Genomic DNA, 19,721 nt, shown 5'->3' with positions numbered 1-19,721 from the left:
GAACATGTGCCGAGAAAATAAAAAATACCATTTTTTTCATTTTCACGTCCCAAATGTGGCCGTCACTTGGGGGCCATATCCCCGCTGCCCCCCTTGTTAGATTCCTTATCGGGTGTAGTTTCCAGAATGGGGTCACTTGTGGGGGGTTTCTACTGTCCTGGCCGCACAGAGGCTTTGTAATTGCATCATGGCATCCTCTAATGGGAATGGCGGCCATACCTATTTAGCTGGGAAAAAGGGACAATTCTAATTTATTTGGGGGTATTAGGCCAATTATTAGTTTATAAGGTTGGAAATGACAGGTGTCCATCAAACTCAACCTGTGTTGATCCAGAGGAAGGCAAAAAAACCCTCGTGAGGCAGACGACAGTAGCCTCATCAATGGGAAAAATTCCTTCCCGACTCCATAATGGCGATCAGAATAATCCCCGGACCAACGTGACCCCTGAAATAGGAATAAGGGACAGAATTTAGATAATGTAGAACCCCAGTGACGTGTGGTGCGCCTTGAAGCGATCCAATATGCAGAGGCCGGGGTGATCAGGACAGGCGTCACACTGGAAATGGTGTCCTTCCTGATCCCCCTGTTACGCCACACTCTGCACTTCTTCTGGGGTCTCCTGTTCTCCAGTGTGGGGGACGTCACCTGGAAAATGTTGTCCTGGTGCGATACGGGGTCCCTCATATCCAGAAGCGCTGGGTCCGCTCCATGGCTGCTAAATATTAGGGCTCTATTACTACTTCTGATCTGTTCGGATCGTGCCGCAAGCTACAGTAGCTCGGGCAGTGAGGGACCGGAAGAGGGGGTGCTGGTATAAATGTTATCCCCGTACAGGTGGTGGTAACCTTTATCCAGCAGTGGGAAAATCAGTTCCCGGACGATCTTCCCACTTGTTCCGAGGATGGGAGGGGAGGGGGCATCTGGGGCTGGATTCGGGTGTTCCTTCCTACATACACTCTAAGGGTACATGCACACTGCGGAATCGCGACAGATAACCCTTCGTGCATTCCGCAGTTGGCACCCGCCGGCGGACTGATGCAGGCGCACGTCTCCGTCCGTGTCATAGACTCCATTCTATGCACGGGCGGATTCCGCTCTCCGTCCAACGTGTTCATTCTTTGGATGGACGACGGAATCCGCCCGTGCATAACATGGAGTCTATGACACGGATGGAGACGCGCGCCTCCATCAGTCCGCCGGCGGGTGCCAGCTGCGGAATGCACAAAGGGTTATCCTTCGCCATTCCGCAGTGTGCACGTACCCTAAATCTGTAAGTGTACCCAGAGGTACTCTCACAGAGTTTGTAGAATTTCACACCATACCGTCATCTCTTATTGGGACGGTACTGGCGGAAAAGACGTGTCTGGGGGGCAGCGTACGCTACGCTACCCCCAGACACGTCACTGGATGATGAGGATGAATGGAGGAAAGAACGATCCCCCCCATTCATCCTCACTGGCTGTTTCGGTGTCGGAGGCAATAATAACGTATCCCTCTGACACCGAAAACACCCTGGGGGCCATCTTTATATGGGGACTAGTATATGGGGTATGTAGTGGTGTAGTGTCAAACTTTATTCAATGTAGTGTGGTGTAATGTAGTGTTTTTTACGTGTTTTTTTTACAGTAAGTATAAAAAAAATCTACGCCAACAAAGGAGTTGCTGATAAATGCCGCACTTATGTGCGGCACTTATAAGCAGACCGTGGCAGTAGAATATAGAAAAAAAACACCCTACGCCAAAAAGGAGGAGTTGCTGATTAGCAGCGCACTTTCGTGCGATGCTAATCAACATTCAGCGGCGATAGGGTGCGGAAAATAGAAAAAAAAAAATTGGGGAAAAAAAAAACACTTTTTCTATATTCTGAATATCCCTGTAGCTGCTGATAAGTGTATTACACATATCAGCCGCTAGGGGGCAGCAGAGCGCAAAATCCGGAAAATGACGAGGCTGGAGCCGAAAATAGCCGAAAGAAGACGACGAGGACCGCCGGAAAGACCCGAAGACCGAACGGAATGACGGAGGACGCCGCGAACCCGGAAGCCGCCGATCAGGAGCCCGGGACAGGTGAGTAATGTACAAATACCTGCTCTGGACCCCTCGGCTACCTAGCTGAGGGGTCCAGGGCAGGTATTTACTATTTTGTGGGACTCTGATCGCCGTGCCACCGGCCCGATCGCCGTGAACGGCCGGCCGGCCGTTCACGGCGATCGGGCCGGTGGCACGGCGATCAACATTACTTTTTACAGTAATGGCGGTCGGTGCCGTCCTCGGACAGCACCGACCGCCATTTTTTTCCGGGTCATCGGGTCACCGATGACCCAGAAAGGTTCCGATCGCCGCTATTGGCTGATCTGAATTGATCAGCCTATAGCAGCGATCGTAAGCACGGGGGGTGTTAACCACCCCCCGTGCCGAGAAGCTATGATGGCCTGCTATGATTTATAGCAGGCCATCTTCCCCGACCGCTGTGTGTGAACACGCAGCGATCGGGGAAACATCGGGTGTAAATTTACACCCTGATGCGCTAAGTACCAGGGCGCCAGGGCGTAAGTTTACGCCCGATGTTGTTAAGGGGTTAAGAGCGAAGTGGAAGAGTATCTTAATGAAGCCATAAGAGGAGGTCTGATCAGTGAAAAAACTGCTGAATCGCTATTGGTAAAAGAACCGAGGACCCCTATATTATATCTAGCCCCAAAGATCCATAAGAACTTGACTTCACCACCGGGACGCCCTATAGTGTCCCTCACAGGGTCACTACTCCAACCCCTTGCAATATATGTGGACAGTTTTTTACAGGACATCATCAGGACATTCTCCAGATGTCTACGTGATACACAAGATTTTTTGGATAAAGTCCGTAGGTTGCCCATGCACAACGTTAAATTTTTGTGTACATTAGATGTACAAAACTTATACACGAACATACCCCATGATGAGGGAATGTCGTGCATAAGTGATCTACTTTATCAAGATCCACGCATGGATAATGCCATGATTGCTTTCATTATGGGACTACTGGACATCACTTTGTCTAAAAATTATTTCAGGTTTGACACAGATTATTTTCTCCAAATATATGGAGTTTCGATGGGATCGGCCGTAGCCCCCAGCGTGGCAAATATTTTTATGGAAATTTTTGAGAGAATGTATGTCGTGAGTCGCCCTGGCATGGACACGTCGTTCACCTGGTTCAGATATGTGGATGACGTGTTCATGCTATGGTATGACTCCGAGGATAACTTATTGCAATTTGTTCAAGACCTTAATCAATGTCACAATACCATTAAATTCACCATGGAATATCACCCTACAACTATACATTTTTTAGATGTACAGATAACGATTAATGAAGGGCAAGTACACACTACACTTTACACAAAGTCAACGGACAGGAACAACTATTTACACAAACAAAGCCATCACCCACCACAAGTGTTTAAAAGCATAGTAAAAAGTCAGTTAAGAAGAGTGGATAGAATAGTTAGCGAAGAAAAAGAAAAACTAAATAATAAAGATAGGATGATACAAAAATTCATACAAAGGGGATATAATTACCAACAGATTAAACGAATACAACAAGAACCTACACAGGAGAGACAAAAAACTGGAGAAAGATTGATTTTTGTCACAAAATACGACTGTCACACTAATTTGGTCAAAAGAACTGTCACTAAATATTGGGGACTGTTACAAAAAGACCCCAAGTTCGGGAAGATTTTTAAGGAACCACCGACATTTGCCCTGAAGAAAGGAAGAACTATAGCTAATCACATAGTAAGCGGAGACATAAAGAAAAAACAGATCAGCACACAGAGATTCTTACGTACCAAAAAAAAAGGCACATTTGCATGTTTAAATTGCCAAAATTGCTCAGCAATCATAAAAGGTGAAAATTTACAACATCCCACAAGAGGACACACTATTGCACATAAGGGTTATTTTACATGCAATAGCCAGAATGTCATATACATGTTAAAATGCCCTTGTGGTAAATGTTATGTAGGGCAAACGAGCAGACAGATTAAAATTAGACTCAACGAGCATAGAGCATTGATAAGGAAGTACAGCAAAAAAGACATCAAAGAAGAAGAAAAAACATACGGTGAGACAACAGTTGCCCGACATTTTAAACTTATGGGCCATCATGTATATGAATTAAAATGGGTGATTCTTGAACAGGTCAATACAATAGGCACACAAACAGAAGTGAGGAAAAAGTTGTTACAGCGAGAATGTTATTGGATTAAGACCTTAAATAGCCTTGAACCACAAGGCTTTAATGAGATATGTAGCTTTAAATCTTTCTTGTAACATACATGGAGATCGAGCCCCGGCTTACTTTTTACATCTTAGGCTTGGCCAATACAGCGCTAATAAGTGCTGATTGTTATATCAACTAATGAATCCACAGTCAGCAATGATGTTTTTGCATGTAATGTAATGCCATGTTAAGAATAACTTTAATTGCACCTTTGTCTGAATGACGACACGAACAGGGTCGGGCTAAGGTGAATAAGAAGGAGCACATCCCACTAGCCAGTACGCATGAGTAAGGGGTCCGCCCCGAAACGTCGCGTCACGGCAGTAAGGAACGCCCACTCCGTTCTATGCACACCTGTGAGAGCCCACTAGCTACCAGCATGGATCCACCATGCGAAAACGTTTGAAATAAACGAACAAAATCAAGCAACTGAAAAAAAAACCAAACAAAAAAAAAAAGCGTCACGGCAGTAAGGAACGCCCACTCCGTTCTATGCACACCTGTGTTATAAAAAAAAAAAAAAAAGCGTCACGGCAGTAAGGAACGCCCACTCCGTTCTATGCACACCTGTGTTATATAAAAAAAAAAAAAAAAAAAAAAAGCGTCACGGCAGTAAGGAACGCCCACTCCGTTCTATGCACACCTGTGAGAGCCCACTAGCTACCAGCATGGATCCACCATGCGAAAACGTTTGAAATAAACGAACAAAATCAAGCAACTGAAACGTGAGTCTACCTTTCTTTCATGTTTGAAATATAAGGAAACACAAACAACATTGTATGCAATTATACGGCACTCCAGCACCTTTTTTCTGATACTATTGGGTCGCTATGATGGCAAATATTTGCTGGTATCTTAAAACAACGGCTGTTGTATTGAAATAATGGCCGTTATTTACCGTTATATGGCGGCCATCCACTCAATTTCAACATTGTGTGAACAGAGCCTTTCTGTGTTTTTAATCCACTCCTGGTTTTGGTTGCTATGAGGACCACAATACTGACTGAAATATACTGTGTGTGAACCCAGCCTAATGGTGGTTTAACACCTACAGGATCTGCAGCTGATTTTCTGCAGCAGATTTCATTTATATAACTGAAAACAGCATCAAATCTGCTGCAGATCTGCTGCAGATCCTGTAGGTGTGAACTCACCCTGAGGCTATGTTCACACTACCTAAAAGTACGGCCGTTGTTGCCATCGTTCCATGAACGGCCGGTCTCTTACGTAGTGTGAACATAGCCTAAATAATAGTCTTATTAAAAAAAAATAAAACCCCTTCTGATTTACTGTAGAGGGGAAAAAAGTTTTGGCCACCAGGGGTCACTGTTTACTGCAAATTGCAGCCCTCCCCTTGTTGTCAACACTTGAACTTCAATGGTAACCTCTATACTAGAGCTAGAGAGAAAACCTACAGAGCACAGCATTACCAGCAAAATTCCCACTACCATTCTTTGATAGCAGGTATGAATAACATGGCATCTATATGATAGCATATGCTATAGGCAAAGTAACATTTATGCTATAGGCAAGATTATATGGAGCAGATCACTACTCAGTGGTTGACAGCTCTGTCTATATGCACAATTATACACATATAGCTGTCTCTCACTGGTTAGGACCGCCCACTTGACTATTTAGGCTTGAGATTTCCATGCTCAACTCCATGATATACTGCCTGCAGTCTGGACTGTTATTTTCATTGTGTCAGGTTCCCTTTAAATCTGTCTATCCACTTATGTATTTTTTAATATGACCCTATATCCATGTGGTCTTCTGTGTCACAGTCTGAGCTGGAAGATAAGTTCCTGACAATCCCAGGACCTGTCACGTCCAAGGAGGCTAGCTGTACCAAAAGCTCCATGTCTGCAGTAATGGGGATATATTAAAGTTTTATGACCAAACACAGTGTTTTCCCAGCTGTCATGTAGCTGCAGTATGTGTCCGCCTGTCGGAGATAGCCATGGCAGACCAGATTATTTTTTGACACGTCAAAAGTGAGCAATCAGCTGAAGAGGGAGTGTTTCCTTGCCCACCAGCTGATTGGTGGCTCTATTACATGGGATGATATCTGATAATCAGCCTACGTAATGGGACCTTAAAGTGGTACTCCAGCAAAAAAAAAAAATTAAATAAACTGGTGTCAGAAAGTTATACATTTTCCAGGTGGTCCTTGGGCGGTGTCCTTCCTCTGCACAGAGTCGGCAGCCCCATCAGTTTTACTTTGTACTAAGCAAAACAAATCTGATTCACTCATCTCTATTTATTATCCATGTATTGTACCATTGCCCTGGCATCACTTTATTTATTATCCCCATTCTCTTATATTATTTTGTACACTATGCCTGTGACATGTGACATCATTATGTTGGTAATGACAGTATAGTGACAACACTCCTCCCTATTACTGTTGAGTAGCTATATATTGTTGCATCATAGTGTACATTATCCCTGGGCTATGACATCACTGTTTATTATCCCTGTACTGTTACATCATTGTGTACATTGTCCCTGAATTGTGACATCCCTGTGTTTCTTAAAGACATATTACAGATTGTAGTCTAAAATATCCATAAGCTTTTAATATTCCAAACTCATTGGCACTATAGCACTCTGGAACTTGGTTGGTTGTGCAGTTTCATGCACTTGCCTCTCAACTTTCATTTCAGACAACTGAACACACTGGCAATGTAGGAGTATTCGCACAAAAGAACTTTTTTTTCTTTTTAGTTTCTTTTATAACGTTATATGACAATTAGTGATGAGCGAGCATGCTCGCCCGAGCTTGGTACTCGTTCCAGTATTTAAAGGAGAACTCCCGCGGGACCCCCCCCCCCCCCCCAAAAAAAAAAAGAAACACAGACACACACACACACACCATACTCACCATCCCTCCGGTGACGATCGCCGTCCAGTGATGTCTCTGACTTCCGGGTCCAGGGGATGGAAAAGGCTGCCAGTGCGCATGTGCACCAGCAGCCTTTTCCATCCCATTCACTTACCATGAAGACGCCGAGGAGGAAGAAGACCCGGACCGCCCCCGGCTCTGACGTCGTCGTCACCAGATGCCGCCCGGGAGAAGAGGACCATGACAACCGTAATAGGTAATGTATACATTCTTTAACTTCCGGGGGGGTCGGGGGTCCGAAAGTGGGGGGAGGGGGCCAGACCGGTTATTTAACCACATTACAAAGTTATATAACTTTGTAATGTGTGTGAAATAAGCAAAAAAAAATTTCATGGGAGTTGTCCTTTAAGGTACTCAAAGGTGCTCGATGCTCGAGAAAATGGCATCATCCTTTTCCTGCAAGTTTGGGCACAATTTCTCAGCCAATAAACATGCAGGAGACTCTTTGGTACATCATGCGATGACGTGGGACATAAATGTCAATAGCAGCGATTGGTTGGCCAGATCAGATGGCCTGGGCATAAGATGGACCGCGGTGCTCGCCTCACATCCATGCTGGAAGAGAATAGGGACAAAGCTGCTGATTGTCAGGGAGAGTGTTAGGGAGGGAATTAGTGTTCCTGTAGGCAGGGATACTAGGCAAAGGACCCAACAGCCCTTGTAAGGACTTACTTTTTTTTTTTTTGAGTAGTCCAGGCTGCTGGCTGGGACTTGCCGTGCAGCTACCACGATCTTAGCTGCACACTTTGGTGATCAACTGCTGCCAGAAACAGTGTTCAGAAGGGAATAAGTATTCCTGTAGGCAGAGATACTAGACAAAGAACACAACAGCCCTTGTAAGGGCTTAAAATTTTTATTTTGTTTGGAGTACTCCAGGCTGCTGGCTGGGACTTGCAGTGCAGCTACCACGATCTTAGCTGCACACTGTGGTGATCGACTGCTGCCAGAAAGGGGACAGCAGGTGTTGCATACAGACCCCAAAGAAGTCCTCAGTACTATTATTTTTTTTTGTGGCTGGTGGTGCTACTGTTGTACATTGTATTGCTGTGATTTGTAGTACAGCTGCATAGAACCTCAATGCTCATTGTCCTGTGTAACAGGTGGCATACACCATATAGCAGCACTTACCCACAGACTCTATACGACTAACTCCAAAAACCAGTCTGACCAGTATCAGTTGTCATCTGCAGCCAGTCTGCAGGGTTGCTTTCTTTTTTAGTGCAGCCATATCCAACCTCACTGCTCCTTGTTCTGTGTAACAGGTGCCATACACCATAAAGGCAGCCTCAGAGGCATCCATGCATACTGCCCCTGCTGTTTCCTGTCCATTTACGTGATGTTTTCATCATTTTTTGAGGTTGGCAGGTTTTCATTCAACCTTCCCTGGGCCGAGCTTGGGTCCCCTGCAAAAATGCTTCAGTTTCCCATTGACTTCAATGTGGTTCATTACTCGAAACGAGCATCGGGAAATATTCGTCTTGAGTATCGAGCACCCGAGCATTTTAGTACTCGCTCATCACTAATGACAATACGTTTTCTTTTCTATTGTCTGGCAGCTGTAAGGGGTGACATGGCCCCTTTCCTGCCCCCAGTGGTTCTGTTGGGAACTGCAAGGCTTTAAAAGCCATGGGCTGAGCACCCTAAGATATTGCTAATGTTGCTGCATGCAGCATTAGGCAGCGTTAGGCAGCATTACAGGAGCTCTGCAGCCACAGTATAGTAAAGGAGAACAAGATGATAAATGTCAATCACTGCTCTGTGGCTGTGTTCACCGTGTGGCGGCTGCAGGCAGCGTTCCTGACACAGACAGCATTTCCAGTTGTAATGTCTGTTAATTAGAAATGGACCTGTGCATGGAACTTACTGGCCATTGCACATTTGCTAAAGCAACTCTACTGCCCAGCGTGGACCTGCATCTTTATCCCCTATCTCAGAAATAGCTGGGACGTCAGCATTCCAAGTATATTTTTAACAATTAAAACCTAAGGCAAACTGTAGAAGCAGATTTTCCATGGCAGCTATGGAGGCCTTTGGATCTTTAAAAAGTGAATCTACCACTAGTACATTGCTTTTTTGTCTTTTACATGAATAGACTGGCGCAGTGATGCTAATGCCGCGGTTCTTTTTTGAACTGCGTCCTGCTTCCTGTGCACGGCGCCAGTCTATTACCGAGCACCGGCCGGGCATGAAGCAATGGAGAAGGGTCTGCCAGTCCCCCTGTGTCATGATCAGCTCTCCCCTCTGTGACACGGCTCCATTGATTTTAATGGCACCGCGTCAAAGGGGAGGGGATTTGGTCACACTGGGCCCCCCCCCTAGTACTTCATCCCTTTCCACTGCTTGGTAATAGTCTGAAACCGGGCGGTGGTACATTTGCTTTAAAGACGCTATTTATTGTGGCATGTAGAGGGTTAAACTGCCGTAGTAAGGAACTAAGGTAAAAACGACACCTTCCATCTACAGCAGGGATGGGGAACCTTCAGCCTTCCAGCTGTTACAAAACTACAATTTCCATCATGCCTGGGCAGCCAAAGGTTCCCCCATCCCTGGTCTATAGAGCGTTTACACAGACAGATTTATCTGACAGATTTTGGAAGCCAAAGCCAGGAATGGATTTGAAAAGAGGATAGATCCCAGTCTTTCCTTTATGACCTGTTCCCTGTTTATAGTCTGTTCCTGGTTTGGGCTTCAAAGATCTGTCAGATAAATCTTTCTGTGTAAACGCACCATCAGCTTCCGAGCCAACCAACCAGGATAATAGAAGACAAGTGCAGCCCAGGTGTGATTCTAACAAGCAAGCTTACTGAACTTTTGTCTTAAAGTGAAAGGGGCCCAGACGCTTGGACATTACAAACAATATAACAAAATCCAACCCTCCAACTTATGTTCAGCATTTTATTCTCCTAACAGGATCCTCTCTCCAGTCAGTGTTACTTCACACAGGAGCACAACCTATTGTAATGTTTGGTGGCTACGTTCTGTTACAAGTTTCTTAATCAGTTGGCATTCCCTCACTACTTGCGTCACTATGAGCCCTTCCAGCTCCAATGTTCTTCTTACAACAGCTAGAGAATATTCAGCTGTATCTGGGCGCCATCCCTTTCACTGTCTGTTGGGGCCGACCTACAACTAACAGTGCTGTACCAGTCAAGGCTCCTATCCAGACCTCACAAGTCAGGCCACAGTGTGGTGAACCAGGCGTTGCTAGTTGGTATTTGCAAGGGCAGGTGATGCAGAACCGTGGCGGCACTTGAGTGGTACACACCTGCTAAAGTAGTAGGCTCTGGTAGTGTGGTGTGTTTAAATAAGTACAGAGTCCAAGTTCTTAGCAGCTTGAATAGCTTTATTTGAAACATTCTTAAAGAGTCACTGTCGTAAAAAATGTTTTTGCAGAAATCAATAGTCCAGGCGATTTTAAGAAACTTTGTAATTGGGTTTATTAAGCAAATATGCCATTATCTGCATTTAAAAAGACTTCCCCCCCCCCCTCTCCTTTCTTTCATCCACTGCTCAGAATCAGGAAATCTCCATCAGACGGGTCCTGTCTGTTCTATGAAGAAGGGAGGGGGGAAAAGAGACGGAGGAGAAATGTCGGCAGCAGAGAACAGAGAACAAAGGATTACACGGGGGGGGGGGAGCTATTCAGAGGTCAGATAAGTCAGTGGTGACATCAGAGGAGAGGGCCCGTGATGTAGCTTTTAACCCTTTGAGGACCAGGCCCAAAATGACCCAGTGGACCGAGCAAATTTTGATCTTAGTGTTTCCGTTTTTCCCTCCTCCCCTTCTAAGAGCTCTAGCACTTTCAGTTTTCTATCTACAAGCCATGTAAGTGCTTGTTTGTTACAGGAATAGTTGTACTGTGTAATGGCGTCATTCATTTTACCATAACATGTACGATGGAATTCCAAATATATTATTTATGAAGATATAAATTGGTGAAATCGTAAAAAAGAATGCAATATGGTAACTTTTGGGGGGTTCCTGTGTCTACGTAATGCACTATATGGTAAAAGCGACATGATACAATTATTCTATAGGTCAGTGCGAACACAACCATATGCAGGTTACACAGATTCTCTAATGTTATAAATTTTTTTAAATGAAATCCTTTTTTTTGGCAATTAATTATAAATAAAATGGGCCTATTGTGACACTTATAACGGTTTTATTTTTTCACCTACGGGGCTGTATGGGGTGTCATTTTTTCCGCCATGATCTCTAGTTTTTATTAATACCATATTTGTGAAGATCGGACGTTTTGATCACTTTTTATTATTTATTTTTTATATATAATGTAACATAAAATCGGTAATCCGCGCACTTTTTTCCCTCTTTCCGTGTACGCCGTTTACCGATCGCAATGACGCTTGTTATAGTTTAATAGATCGGACAATTACGCACGCTACGGTATATTATATGTTTATTTGTTTATTTATTTTTATATGTTTTATTTATATAATGGGAAAGGGGGGTGATTTCAACTTTTATTGGGGGAGGGGTTTTGGGGTAGTGTATTGGTGTTTTTAACTTTTTTTTTTTACACATTTGAAGTCCCTTTGGGGGACTTTTACATACATTAGTTTGATTTCTACACTGATGAATGCTATGCCATAGGCATAGCATTGATCAGTGTTATCGGCGATCTGCTCATTGAGCCTGCCTGTGCAGGCTCAGTGACCAGAGCGCCGATCGGACCGCACGGAGGCAGGTGAGAGACCTCCGGCAGTCCGTTTTACCGATCGGGACCCCCGCAGTCACACTGTGGAGGTCAAACAGCAGGTCAGGGCCCAGAAGCCTGACCACAGTTCCTCCTGTGCTGTGCATCCCTTGCTTCCTCCTCCTCCCAGCTGTATTCCAGGGTCTCTCTACTCCGACCCCTCCACAGCAGCCTGGGCAGAGGGAGAAGATCTGACTGGTGATAGTACTGCTGCCTGGTCAGTGTATGGTGTGACTGTGTGTAAATGCATGACTAGGGGTATGGCAGATTACGGGGTTACCTTAACCCCTTAAAGGGGTATTCCCCCCAAGAGCAAAAAAAATGAAATGCTCCCAAACCTAGCTGGCCTTACTCACCAAGTCCCCCTGAGTATTTTAAACCGTCTCCCATCTTTCTAGCTGCTGCCTTTCCTGAGTTACAACTTTTTCTAAAACATGGTCTATATCCAAGATAGGAAACTACATTTCCCATCATGCAATGCTTCTGCCTGATGATGGTGATGTAGCAGAGCTGAGACAATGAAGGAGATGATAACAGTGTAGCACAGCTGAGTTGGAAGTGACGGTGTAGAAAAGCTGAGTTGGCGGTGACGCCGATGTAGCAGAGCTGAGTTGGTGGTGACGCCGGTGTAGCAGAACTGAGTTGGCGGGGACGCCAGTGTAGCAGAGCTGAGTTGGCGGGGATGCCAGTGTAGCAGAGCTGAGTTGGCGGGGACGCCGGTGTAGCAGAGCTGAGTTGGCGGGGACGGCGGTGTAGCAGAGCTGAGTTGGAAGTGACGGTGTAGAAAAGCTGAGTTGGCGGTGACGCCGATGTAGCAGAGCTGAGTTGGTGGTGACGCCGGTGTAGCAGAGCTGAGTTGGCGGGGACGCCAGTGTAGCAGAGCTGAGTTGGCGGGGACGCCGGTGTAGCAGAGCTGAGTTGGCGGGGACGCCGGTGTAGCAGAGCTGAGTTGGCGGGGACGCCGGTGTAGCAGAGCTGAGTTGGAAGTGACGGTGTAGCAAAGCTGAGTTGGCGGGGATGCCAGTGTAGCAGAGCTGAGTTGGCGGGGACGCCGGTGTAGCAGAGCTGAGTTGGCGGGGACGCCGGTGTAGCAGAGCTGAGTTGGCAGGGACACCGGTGTAGCAGAGCTGAATTGGCAGGGACGCCGGTGTAGCAGAGCTGAGTTGGAAGTGACGGTGTAGCAAAGCTGAGTTGGCAGTGACGCCGATGTAGCAGAGCTGAGTTGGTGGTGACGCCGGTGTAGCAGAGCTGAGTTGGCGGTGACGCCGGTGTAGCAGAGCTGAGTTGGCGGGGACGCCGGTGTAGCAGAGCTAAGTTGGCGGGGACGCCGGTTTAGCAGAGCTGAGTTGGCGGGGACGCCGGTGTAGCAGAGCTGAGTTGGAAGTGACGATGTAGCAAAGCTGAGTTGGCGGGGACGCCAGTGTAGCAGAGCTGAGTTGGCGGGGACGCCGGTGTAGCAGAGCTGAGTTGGCGGGGACGCCGGTGTAGCACAGCTGAGTTGGAAGTGACGGTGTAGCAAAGCTGAGTTGGCGGTGACGCCGATGTAGCAGAGCTGAGTTGGTGGTGACGCCGGTGTAGCAGAGCGTCTCCACCCGTGTCATAGACTCCATGTTATGCTTGGGCGGATTCCATCGTCCGTCCAAAGAATGAACACATTTGACGGAGAGCGGAATCCGCCCGTGCATAGAATGGAGTCTATGACACGGATGGAGACGTGCGCCCGCATCAGTCTGCCGGTGGGTGCCAGCAGCGGAATGCACAAAGGGTTATCCTTCGCCATTCCGCAGTGTGCACGTGCACTTAGAGTGTATGAAGGAAGGGACACCCGAATCCAGCCCCCAGATGCCCCCCCCCCCATCCTCGGAGTTAGTGGGGAGATCGTTCGGGAACTGATCTTCCCACTGCTGGATAAAGGTTACCACCTGTACGGGGATAACTTTTATACCAGCACCCCCTCTTCTGGTCCCTCGCTGCCCGAGCTACTGTAGCTTGCGGCACGATCCGAACATATCAGAAGCAGTAATAGAGCCCTAATATTTAGCAGCCATGGAGCGGACCCAGCGCTTCTGGATATGTGGGACCCCGTATCGCACCAGGGCAACATTTTCCAGGTGACATCCCCCACACTGGAGAAAGGGAGACCCCAGAAGAAGTGCAGAGTGTGGCGTAACAGGGGGATCAGGAAGGACGCCATTTTCCAGTGTGACGCCTGTCCTGATCCCCCCGACCTCTGCATATTGGATCGCTTCAAGGCGCACCACACGTCACTGGGGTTCTACATTATCTAAATTCTGTCCCTTATTCCTATTTCAGGGGTCACGTTGATCCAAGGATTATTCTGATCGCCATTATGGAGTCGGGAAGGAACTTTTCCCCAGTGATGAGGCTACTGTCGTCTGCCTTACGAGGGTTTTTTGCCTTCCTCTGGATCAACACAGGTTGAGTTTGATGGACACCTGTCATTTTCAACCTTATAAACTAATAATTGGCCTAATACCCCAAATAAATTAGAATTGTCCCTTTTTCCCCAGCTAAATAGGTATGGCCGCCATTCCCATTAGAGGATGCCATGATGCAATTACAAAGCCTCTGTGCGGCCAGGACAGTAGAAACCCCCCACAAGTGACCCCATTCTGGAAACTACACCCCATAAGGAATCTAACAAGGGGGGCAGCGGGGATATGGCCCCCTGGTGACGGCCACATTTGGGACGTGAAAATGAAAAAAATGGTATTTTTTATTTTCACGGCACATGTTCTACACATGTGCCCGTCACCAGTGGGGTCCATATGCTCACTGCACCCCTTGTTAGATTCCTTATGGGGTGTAGTTTCCAGAATGGGGTCACTTGTCGGGGGTTTCTACTGTCCTGGCAGCACAGGAGCTTTGTAATTGCGACATGGCCTCCATCCTCCATTCCAGCCTCTAAATGGCGCTCTGTCCCTTTGGTGACTTGCCCTGTGCCCATATGGCACATTATGTCCACATGTGGGGTATTTTCGTACTCAGGGGAAATTACCCTACACGCTTTGCGTTTATTTTCTTTTTTAACCCCTTGTGGAAATGGAAAAAAATCAAGGCTAGATCAACATTTGGTGTAATTTGTTTTAAATTTTTACTCTAAATCATTAATCTTGTCTTGATTTTTTCATTTTCACAAGGGGCTAAAAAATAAAAAAAACACAAAATTTGTAGAGCAATTTCCCCTGAGTACGGAAATACCCCACATGTGGACATAAAGCGCCATGCGGGTGCAGGGTAAGCCTCCAAAGGGAAGGAGCGCCATTTGTTTTTTTGAGGCTGGATTTGGCTGGAATGAATTTCGAGGGGCCATGTTGCATTTAAAAGGCCCCTGTGTTGCCAAGACAGTTGAAACCCCCCACAAGTGACCCCATTATGGAAACTACACCCCTCAAGGAATGTAACAAGGGGTATAGTGAGCATATGGACCCCACTGGTGATGGGCACAAATGTGGAACAATGTGGCGTGAAAATGAAATATTACATTTTTTACACTATAATGTTGGTCTAGCCTTGAATTTATCATTTTCACAAGGGGTTAAAAGAGAAAAAAAACACACAAAATGTTTAGAGCAATTTCCCCCGAGTCCGTAAATACCCCACATGTGGACATAAAGCACCATGTGGGTGCAGGGCAAGCCTCCGAAGGGAAGGAGCGCCATTTGGATTTTGGAGGTTGGATTTGGCTAGAATGGATGATGAACGCCATGTCGCATTTACAGAGCCCTTGTGCTGCCAAAACACTGGAAACCCAACACAAGTGACCCCATTCTGGAAACTACACCCCTCAAGGAATCTAACAAGGGGTGCAATGAGGATATGGACCCCTTGATGACGGGCACATTTGTGCCGTGAAAGTGAAAAAATGAAATTTTTCACTTTCACGTCACATTGTTCCACATTTGTGCCCGTCACCAGTGGGGTCCATATGCTCACTGCACCCCTAGTTAGATTCCTTGAGGGGTGTAGTTTCCAGAATGGGGTCACTTGTGGGGGGTTTCCAGTGTCTTGGCAGGACGAGGGCTCTGTAAATGCGACATGGCCCTTGAAATCCATTCCAGTGAAATCCAGCTTCCAAAAGCCAATTGGCGCTCCTTCCCTTTGGAGGCTCGTCCTGCGCCCGCTTGGCACTTTATGTCCACATGTGGGGTATTTCCGTACTCGGGAGAAACTGCGCTACATGTTTTGTGTTTTTTTTTTCCTTTTATCCCTTTGTGAAAATGAAAAATTGAAGTCTAGAACAACGTTTTAGTGTAAAAAATACTTTTGTCTTTTTTCACGCCATATTGTTGGGAAAATCTGTGAAGCACCTGTGGGGTCCAGATGCTCACCGCACCCCTAGTTACATTCCTTGAGGGGTGTAGTTTTCTGAATGGTGTCCCTTTAGGGGTGTTTTTTAGGTTTTGGCACCCCAGAGCCTCTGCCAACCTGAAGTGGTACAGTCAGAAATGACCAAATATAACGGAGCCATTGAAATGCACTAGGCGCTCCCTTATATCTGAGGCTTGTGGTTGCGTCAAATAGCGCAATAGGGTCACATATGGGGTATTTCTATAAACTGCAGAAACGGGGCAATAAATATTAGGGTGCATTTCTCTGGTAATAAGTTTATAATTATGAAAAATATTGGATTACAATAAAATCTCTGCACAGAAAATAAAAATTTTAAAATTTCTTACACACTTAGCTTTTATTTCTGTGACTCCCCTAAAAGGTTAAAACACTTTCTGGATGTGCTTTTGCAGAGTTTGGGGGGTGCAGTTTCTGAAATGGGGTGCTTCGTGGGGCTTTCTAACACACAGGCCCCTCAAATACACTTTAAACCTGAACAGGTCCCTAAAAATATCTGATTTTGAAATTTTACTGAAAATTCGGAAATTTGCTGCTAATGTTTTACGCTTCCTATTGTCTAAAAAAAATGAAATATAGTTTAATAAATGCCGACAACATAAAGTAGACATGTTGCTAATGCTATTTAATATATAATTTATGTGGCATAACCATTTTCTGTATAAGCAGAAAAGGTTTAAAGTTGGAAAAATGCATTTTTTTTACAATTTTTCATGTTATTTTGGTTTTTTTCATAAAGATTCGTATCGACTCCAATTTACAAGAAATGTGAAGTATAATATGTCACGAGAAAACAATCTCAGAATCAGCCGGATAGGTAAAAGCATCCCGAAGTTATTAATGAATAAAGTGACACAGGTCATATTCATAAAATTTGCTCCGGTCCTTAAGGCCATTTTAGGCCCGGTCCTTAAGGGGTTAAGAGCGACGTGGGTCCCTTCGCTCTTGAAGGGACCCAGGTCACTCTTAACGGAACCCAGGTCGCTCTTAAAGGGACTCAGGTCGCTCTTAAAGGTACCTAGATCACTCATAAAGGGTCCCAGGTCGCTCTTAAAGGTACCCAGGTCGCTCTTAAAGGGACCCAGGTCTCTCTTAATGGAACCCATTTCGCTCTTAAAGGGACCCAGATCACTCTTAAAGGGACCAATTTCACTCTAAAAGGGCCCCAGGTCGCTCTTAAAGGGCCCCCGTTGCACTTAAAGGGACCCAAATGGCTTTTAAAGGGACCCAGGTCGCTCTTAAAGGGACCCATTTCGCTCTTAAAGGGACCCATTTCACGCTTAAAGGGACCCATTTCACTCTTAAAGGGACCCAGTTCGCTCTTAAAAGGACCCATTTTGCTCTTAAAGGGACATATTTCGCTCTAAAAGGGACATATTTCGCTCTTAAAGGGACCCAGGTCGCTCTTAAAGGGACCCAGGTCGCTCTTAAAGAAACATATTTCGCTCTTAAAGGGACCCAGGTCGCTCTTAAAGGGACCCAGGTAGCTCTTAAAGGGACCCAGGTCGCTCTTAAAGGGACCAATTTCACGCTTAAAGGGACCAATTTCGCTCTTAAAGGGACCCAGGTCGCTCTTAAAGGGACCCATGTTGCTCTTAAAGGGACATATTTCGCTCTTAAAGGGACATATTTTGCTCTTAAAGGGACATATTTTGCTCTTAAAGGGACGCAGGTCGCTCTTAAAGGGACCCATTTTGCTCTTAAAGGGACCCATTTCGCTCTTAAAGGGACCCAGATCGCTCTTAAAGGGACCCATTTCGCTCTTAAAGGGACCCAGGTCGCTCTTAAAGGGACCCAGGTCGCTCTTAAAGGGACCTATTTTGCTCTTAAAGGGACATATTTCACTCTTAAAGGGACATATTTTGCTCTTAAAGGGACCCAGATCGCTCTTAAAGGGACCCATTTCGCTCTTAAAGGGACCCAGATCGCTCTTAAAGGGACCCAGGTCGCTCTTAAAAGGACCCATTTTGCTCTTAAAGGGACATATTTCACTCTTAAAGGGACATATTTTGCTCTTATAGGGACATATTTTGCTCTTAAAGGGACGCAGGTCGCTCTTAAAGGGACCCATTTTGCTCTTAAAGGGACCCATTTCGCTCTTAAAGGGACCCATTTTGCTATTAAAGGGACCCATTTTGCTCTTAAAGGGACCCATTTCGCTCTTAAAAGGGACCCATTTTGCTCTTAAAGGGACCCATTTTGCTCTTAAAGGGACCCAGATTGCTCTTAAAGGGACCCAGGTCGCTCTTAAAGGGACCCAGGTCGCTCTTAAAGGGACCAATTTCACGCTTAAAGGGACCAATTTCGCTCTTAAAGGGACCCAGGTCGCTCTTAAAGGGACCCATTTTGCTCTTAAAGGGACATATTTCGCTCTTAAAGGGACCCATTTCACTTTTAAAGGGACCCAGGTCGCTTTTAAAAGGACCCATTTTGCTCTTAAAGGGACATATATCACTCTTAAAGGGACATATTTTGCTCTTATAGGGACATATTTTGCTCTTAAAGGGACCCAGGTTGCTCTTAAAGGGACCCATTTTGGTCTTAAAGGGACCCATTTTGGTCTTAAAGGGACCCATTTTGCTCTTAAAGGGACCCAGGTCGCTCTTAAAGGGACCCAGGTCGCTCTAAAAGGGACCCATTTTGCTCTTAAAGGGACCCAGGTCGCTCTTAAAAGGACCAATTTTGCTCTTAAAGGGACATATTTCGCTCTTAAAGGGACATATTTCGCTCTTAAAGGGACATATTTTGCTCTTAAAGGGACCCAGGTCGCTCTTAAAGGGACCCATTTCGCTCTTAAAAGGACCCATTTCGCTCTTAAAGGGACCCATTTCGCTCTTAAAGGGACCCATTTTGCTCTTAAAGGGACCCAGATCGCTCTTAAAGGGACCCATTTTGCTCTTAAAGGGACCCATTTCACTCTTAAAGGGACCCATTTTGCTCTTAAAGCGACATATTTCGCTCTTAAAGGGACCCAGGTCGCTCTTAAAGGGACCAATTTCGCTCTTAAAGGGACCCAGGTCGCTCTTAAAGGGACCAATTTCGCTCTTAAAGGGACCCAGGTCGCTCTTAAAAGGACATATTTTGCTCTTAAAGGGACATATTTCGGTCTTAAAGTGACCCAGGTCGCTCTTAAAGGGACCCAGGTTGCTCTTAAAGGGACCAATTTCACGCTTAAAGGGACCAATTTCGCTCTTAAAGGGACATATTTCGCTCTTAAAGGGACATATTTTGCTCTTAAAGGGACCCAGGTTGCTCTTAAAGGGACCAATTTCACTCTTAAAGGGACATATTTTGCTCTTAAAGGGACATATTTCGCTCTTAAAGGGACATATTTTGCTCTTAAAGGGACCCAGGTCACTCTTAAAGGGACCCATTTTGCTCTTAAAGGGACCCATTTTGCTCTTAAAGGGACCCATTTCGCTCTTAAAAGGGACCCATTTTGCTCTTAAAGGGACCCATT

This window comes from Dendropsophus ebraccatus, chromosome 10, assembly GCF_027789765.1.
Source record: "Dendropsophus ebraccatus isolate aDenEbr1 chromosome 10, aDenEbr1.pat, whole genome shotgun sequence".
Lineage (NCBI taxonomy): Eukaryota > Metazoa > Chordata > Amphibia > Anura > Hylidae > Dendropsophus > Dendropsophus ebraccatus.
The sequence above is the reverse complement of the archived record's forward strand: the minus strand, read 5'-3'. Positions refer to the sequence as shown.